We start from the raw sequence: 5,947 nt of genomic DNA on the forward strand, positions 1-5,947 counted from the left end.
GTTACATTCACTTTAGAGTTTATTGCAATTTAAGCCTGAAAATTCAAACATTCCTAACATCAGCCTTTCCTATTTTATCTTTTCTGGCTATTCCTTTTTGCTTTCTTCCTCTTACTTCCATTCCAATTCCACAGAACATAAGTTAAAACTTGAAGAAAAGAAGTGCTATGTGACACTATTCAGGAAAAGGAGGTGAGTAGTTTTTAAGCATCTGGTTCTCATCTTATTTAAAGCATGAAAATAGGAATTGGAATCTTGTAGATCAGTATTGATTTGGCAGGTAAGAGGAGAATGGAGCCCCAAGGAGAAAGTCTAGTCAATGAGGGGAAGTAACTTTGTACTGGCAGGGACAGTAGCATTAAGCTAATATGGGAAGTAAAGTGCATGGGGAAGAGGATAGATAGGAAAAAGATAAAAGTGCTCTGAGAAAGTTAAAGAGCATCATTATGGTCATAATTCTCACAAGCAGAAATAAATGAAAAGCTACAGAGAAAAATGGGATGGAAAAGGAAACAGTTGAGAGTCTTTTGTGAAACTGAAGGATCTTGTAGCATTTGACTTGCTGCTTAAAAATATTTCAAACAAGTTTTTGTTGTTGTTGTTGAGAATCAAGGAAGGGGTAAGAGCAGGCTTTGGAACCATCAACCTACAACTAGTTTCTCTTTCTTGGAAAAGAGCAGAAGGTGCAAAGGAAATCATAAGCCTGTTGGTATGCTCGATTAACATTTATTTGACTTTTCTTACCACTCCTGCATAAAAATAAAATGAATTTACATTGAATGTTTGCATTTTACCCTATCCTTTTTGCTTCCGTATTCTTAATAACTGATATTAGCAAGTCATTATCAATAGATTAGTAAATAGAGACAAGAGGAAAACATTTGCCGCAAACCATTTATCAGGCCACATGGCAGAACTGGTCTTCAAATTTATAATCTCTAAATTCTTGCTTGTATTACTACCAGACGTCCATAACTACTGAAGAAATTCTAGACCACCTAGTACCAGTTGGTTGTATCTTCTCTGTCTGCTTTAAGTTGAGACAATGGGTAGGGTCCCCTACCCCCACCCCCAGTCATTTGGAATTTTTACATGCACACAGGCACACACTCTCACTCCTGCTGGCAGCCGAGATGGTGAGGTAGGAGGCCATGCAAAACCTATCTAATGGCTATTTCCTGGGGGGAGGAGGGGTTGGGGGTGTGTAGCTCAGTGGTAGGGCGCATGGAGTTCAGTTCCCAGTACCTCCATTAAAAAAACAAAAAAAGAATAAGAATATTTACTAACCAATACATAAACTGACTTCACACTGACTTTTAAACATTGATGAAGACCATCAGTAGGTGGGGATTACAATATTCATTACCTCATCATGTTTATTTTTTCTAAGGCCTGTATTCTCTGTGTCCATTCAATTCTGTTTCTGAGATAAAGAGCCATTACCATTTCTTTCAGTGCTTTTGTTTGATATTATACAATCAATTTTACTGATAATTTCCAAAATCCTTAAGTAGACCTGCAAAAATGTGGGTTAACGTGCACCTCCCCATCTACATCAGATCTATGTAAATGTACCCTGCTTAGTTTCGCTTGAGTTCAAACCTGTATCTTTGAGGCCAAGACCTTGGGAATTCAAGGGCAAAGTGAATTTTAATTTGGTACATTTTGTACTTTGATGAATAATGAAAAAAGAAAAAGAAAAAAAAAAAAAGAAACCCTCAAAGCTTGACTGGTTCTAGTCACATTTGCCTGTCGCTATTTCTCAAACCATTGTACATAAAATCACCAGCACAAAAGATCCTCCCCTCAAAAAACAGATTCCTGGAGAAAGCAAATCAAAAGAACAGGGGAGGGGAAAATGTGTTTGATTTCTCAAAAATCTATTTACTGTCCAATTGATTTTTGGTCCTTGGATGTGCTAGCAAGTAATTAATTTTTATGGCTGATAAAATGAGTACTGAACGTGTACCATTAACTGCAGTTTGAAATCACTTTTTTAAAAATCTGTCATTTTGGTTTCTAAAAATTGTTTGCTTTTTTTTTTCTCGCTAGACAGGAGCCAAGTGCTGAGAGCTGACCAGATGCCAAGTCTCAGGACTGTCCCGTCTTCCACATCAGACCTTCAGCCGGGCCTTCTGAATATCCTCGAGGTTAGAAAATCTATTCCCCAGACTCGCAGATGCTGTTCTCCCCCCACTGGCTCTGCACAGAACATCATTATCTTTGCTGAGCTTCTGTCTCTATGGCAATAACAGATGGGAAGTGCTGCGGAATTATTCATGTTCTGGAAAGGAGGCAGTCAAGAAGGAGGGGAAGGTGGTGGGGGGTGGGAGAGGGGGCACGACCTGGGAGCAAGGCGATGGGGGTGTGAGGCACGGAACTTGGGAGTGGAGGGAATAAGAGGCTTCTGATCTTCTGGTAGGCCCGTTGGGAGGAAAACGGGGGGTGGGGAAACCTATGAGCACAGGAGCATTCCCAGTTGGCCGCCTCAAAATGTGGACCCCACATGAGTGACCTTGAAGCAGTAAAACCAGGAGAAATTGGACGACAATGAGCAAAAAGAAAAAAATTAAAAAAGGTAGGAGACAAAGCTCGAGTCTTCTGAATTCGGTTCACCGAGACCTGGGGGACTGTTTCAGTTCCTGATCTTGCGGTGGGGTGCAAAAAAGGGGTTTTTCTTGGTGTTTCGAAATATGACGGAGCAGCTCGGCAGAGTTCAATATGCTAATTGGCTAGCCTGGGAACACGGACCAGGACACCACTCTGTTCGGCCCTCAGGGTCACAGCCCAAAGCTCTGAAGTCGTTGCTTTTCTAGTCTCATCTCGTGTTCTCCTCCAAAACAAAACCCCAAACCCTTCAGTAAACACTGTAGAAACATGTAATTTCTAGGTCCCTTTTGGAACCGAGAGAGCAGTCTGGTGAGGGGGTGGGGGTGAAGGGAGGCTGAGAAGTAGAGACAAAAATGTTGTCTCTCGGTTTTGCCGGAACTTTGGTCAGTCCTTTGGCCCGGCCCGATAGAGAAGGAGGTCAGCCTGGCGAAGGCGTCTGGGCGGAGGCCACCCAGGACAGGCGGGGGCCGCCGGGGTGGGGCGGAGCGCAGCGCAGGCAGCTGGCGGGGCGGCCCTTCCGCAGGAGGCCCCGCGGGGGCGGGGGGCAGCCCCCGCGCGCAGAGCCCACACGGGGGGGCGCGGCTGGGCGGCCGCCACCCTGCTGCCTCCAGGGCGGGGCGGCCCAGCTGCGGCCGCGCTGGGGGAGGGTCGCCCGTGCCTGACCTCGGGCGGCGGCGCTCCGCCAGGCGGGCCCTGCCTCCGCCCTGCCGGCTGCTGGGGTCGTGCACAGTGCACCGTGCGGCCGCCCTGCCCCCTCTCTCCGTGTCGCGCGGCAGCCGAGAGACCAGGGCGCCCCCGGGTCTGGCCGGTCACCACCGAGCAGCGGGTGGGACGGGGGCGGGGCGGTGGCGGCCCCAGACAGCCGGCTGGGCGACTCGAGGAAGGAAGGAGGGAGGGCGGCGGTGGGGGTGGGGCGGGGAGGGAACATCCTGTCTGCGCCGGGCGCACCGCAGACAGCGCCGCGCGCCAGCCGCCCAGACGGCGCGCGGGGCCAGGAGCGCCGGGCGCGCGCCTGGGGGGAGGGGCGCGCGCGCGCCAGACGACTGGCCGGGGGTACCCTCCGGAGCCACAATAGGCCAGACGGCACACGCGTCCTCGAGGGGCAAGAAGCCGCGAGGCGGCGGCGGCGGCGGCGGCGAGGGCGCGCGCACGGTGTCGCTGCTGGCTCGGTTCCCCTCCCCTCCCCCCCGCCGCCCTCGCTCTCCCCCGGGCGGCCGGAGACGGCGGCGGCGTCTGCGGGAAGCCGTGTGTCTCCGCAGTGACGTGGGCGGGCCGAGGGCTCGGTGACGTCAGAGGGCTGTGTGTAGCGATGTGTGTGGGGTTCGGAGCGGCGCCGGCACAGCCGAGGGGAGCGAGCGAGCGGCGGCGGCGGCGGCGGCGGGCACAGGTGCGGCCCCGGCTCGCGGGGGTGACGCGGCGGGAGGCAAGGGGCGCGCGGCCCCTGGGGTGCCCGACGGCGGCGTCGGAGGGTAGTGGGGAGTTAACAAAGCTCCTCGGGCTTCCTCGGGCTTGGAGGCCGGAGTCGGGGGTCCGGATGCGCGGGTCCCGGGTGGGGTCGGGGCCATGGGGTGGCGCGGGGCGGGTGTCCCACGGCAGATAATGCTTCGCCCATCCCGGACGGTGGACGCGGGCAGGGGCAGGGCGCTGCACTTGACCAGAGCCGTCGGGACCCCGGAGACCCGGACGCCGGTCACCGCCCCCCTCCCCCCGCCGCCCGTCTGCGCTCCGCAGGGATGCCCCGGGCTGAATCGGGTCGGCCGGCGCCCGGCGGCGCGGGGATCCCGGCTCCGCGCCCCACCCGCGCGCTGACCCCTCTGCCTCTGGCCCTGGGCAGGCGAGGGGAGGCGCAGACTTAGGGGTGCTGGGGTAACACCCGAGAACTTCCCGGGGAGAGGGTGCGCGGGGGATTTCCACAGTCCTCCTCGCGGCCCCCTCAGTGGGGCGATGTTGGGAGGGCACTGGGGTGTTCCGAGACCGCAGGTGGGGGTTGGGGGACTCCTCTTCCTCCACTTCCCACTGCCACCTTGCATACCCCAAGGCGGGACTGTTCCCTTGCCCTCCACTCTCCGCCTCCCCCTGGAGTATGAAATGGGTGAGTGGCTTTGTGTGGGCCGAGGATTTCACGGTTTGGGGGCTCCCCCATTCTAGGTCATGCCTTCTGCCCTCTTCCTTGGCCTGCGTTGGCTGAGGTGTTCCTGTGGTGGGCGAAAGTCAGTACGTTGGCTAGTGGCCTTGGCCCTTAACCCTTTTTGTCTGTTTTAAGGTAAATTTCTCGGAGTTTGGGAGGCATACGTTTCTATTTATTGAATTTCTTTTGGATTTTCTCTGTAGAAGGAAGTGGAAGAAGAATCTTTTCTTTTTCCCTTTTCCTCCATTTGCATTCTTTGTGAGGTCTGTCTGCCTTGTGGTTTTTGTCCCGGATTAGTCTTGTTCAAGGCTGGAGATTCCCAGGAGTGGAGTCTATAGCTTTTGGCTTCCATTAAGCAAATTCTCTAACCTTTTAAAGGGAAGGTTAATTTTTGCCTACAGTCATTCCGGAAAAATGGCATACACTGACTAGAGGAATTATACACTTAAGATTGTAATTTAGTTACATATGGTAGATATGTTAACTAGTATCTCTTTTTTTTGGAAGAAACTGGTGTTTTTTTTTAATTAAGAGATGAAGTAATAGATTGTTTTAGTTAAAAAGCCATAACTGAGAAAGCCTGTAGTACTGAATTTTGGGTGAGATGTTCTGCTTGAGGTTCTTCCTGTTCCGAGTTGGAATAGTCCTCACCCTTTTGAGGGATATTATTGTTCCCTTTACCCATTTCAAATTGCTTTCGTATTTAAATGAAGATTCTTCTAGTTAACTGTTAGATTTAAAGAAATCACTCAAGTGTCACCTTTGGTGAAGTGAACTCAGTTTAAGATTAAGAAACTAGTTTCAAACTGACCCTTTGGCCTCTGGAGCAAATTCAAATGTAACTCTCCCCCCAACCCCTCTTCTCTTCCAGATTAATTAAAAGAAGAATTAACAGTAATCCTTGAAGATAACTGGACAATTTTTCTTTAGATTTCATTTTTAATTGTAGACGTTCAAGTAGAGTCAGAGGCTCTTCTTGCTGGTGTGAAGATTTATACAAGTCTTCAGTTTGTCCACACAGACCAACAGATCATCATTTTTGGAGAAAATACCCCCCCCCCCACCTTTGGTGTCCTTGGTGCCAAAAATTAAATTTGAGTGCATTATTTTGACACAAGTAATTGCATAGACTTTTTGCATGTTGTGCTTAAAACCAAACCAAACCATTGCGTTGAACCTGGACGTCTTGAATTGAGAGAATTGGTAACT

Source organism: Camelus dromedarius, chromosome 2 (assembly GCF_036321535.1).
Source record: "Camelus dromedarius isolate mCamDro1 chromosome 2, mCamDro1.pat, whole genome shotgun sequence".
Classification (NCBI taxonomy): Eukaryota; Metazoa; Chordata; class Mammalia; order Artiodactyla; family Camelidae; genus Camelus; species Camelus dromedarius.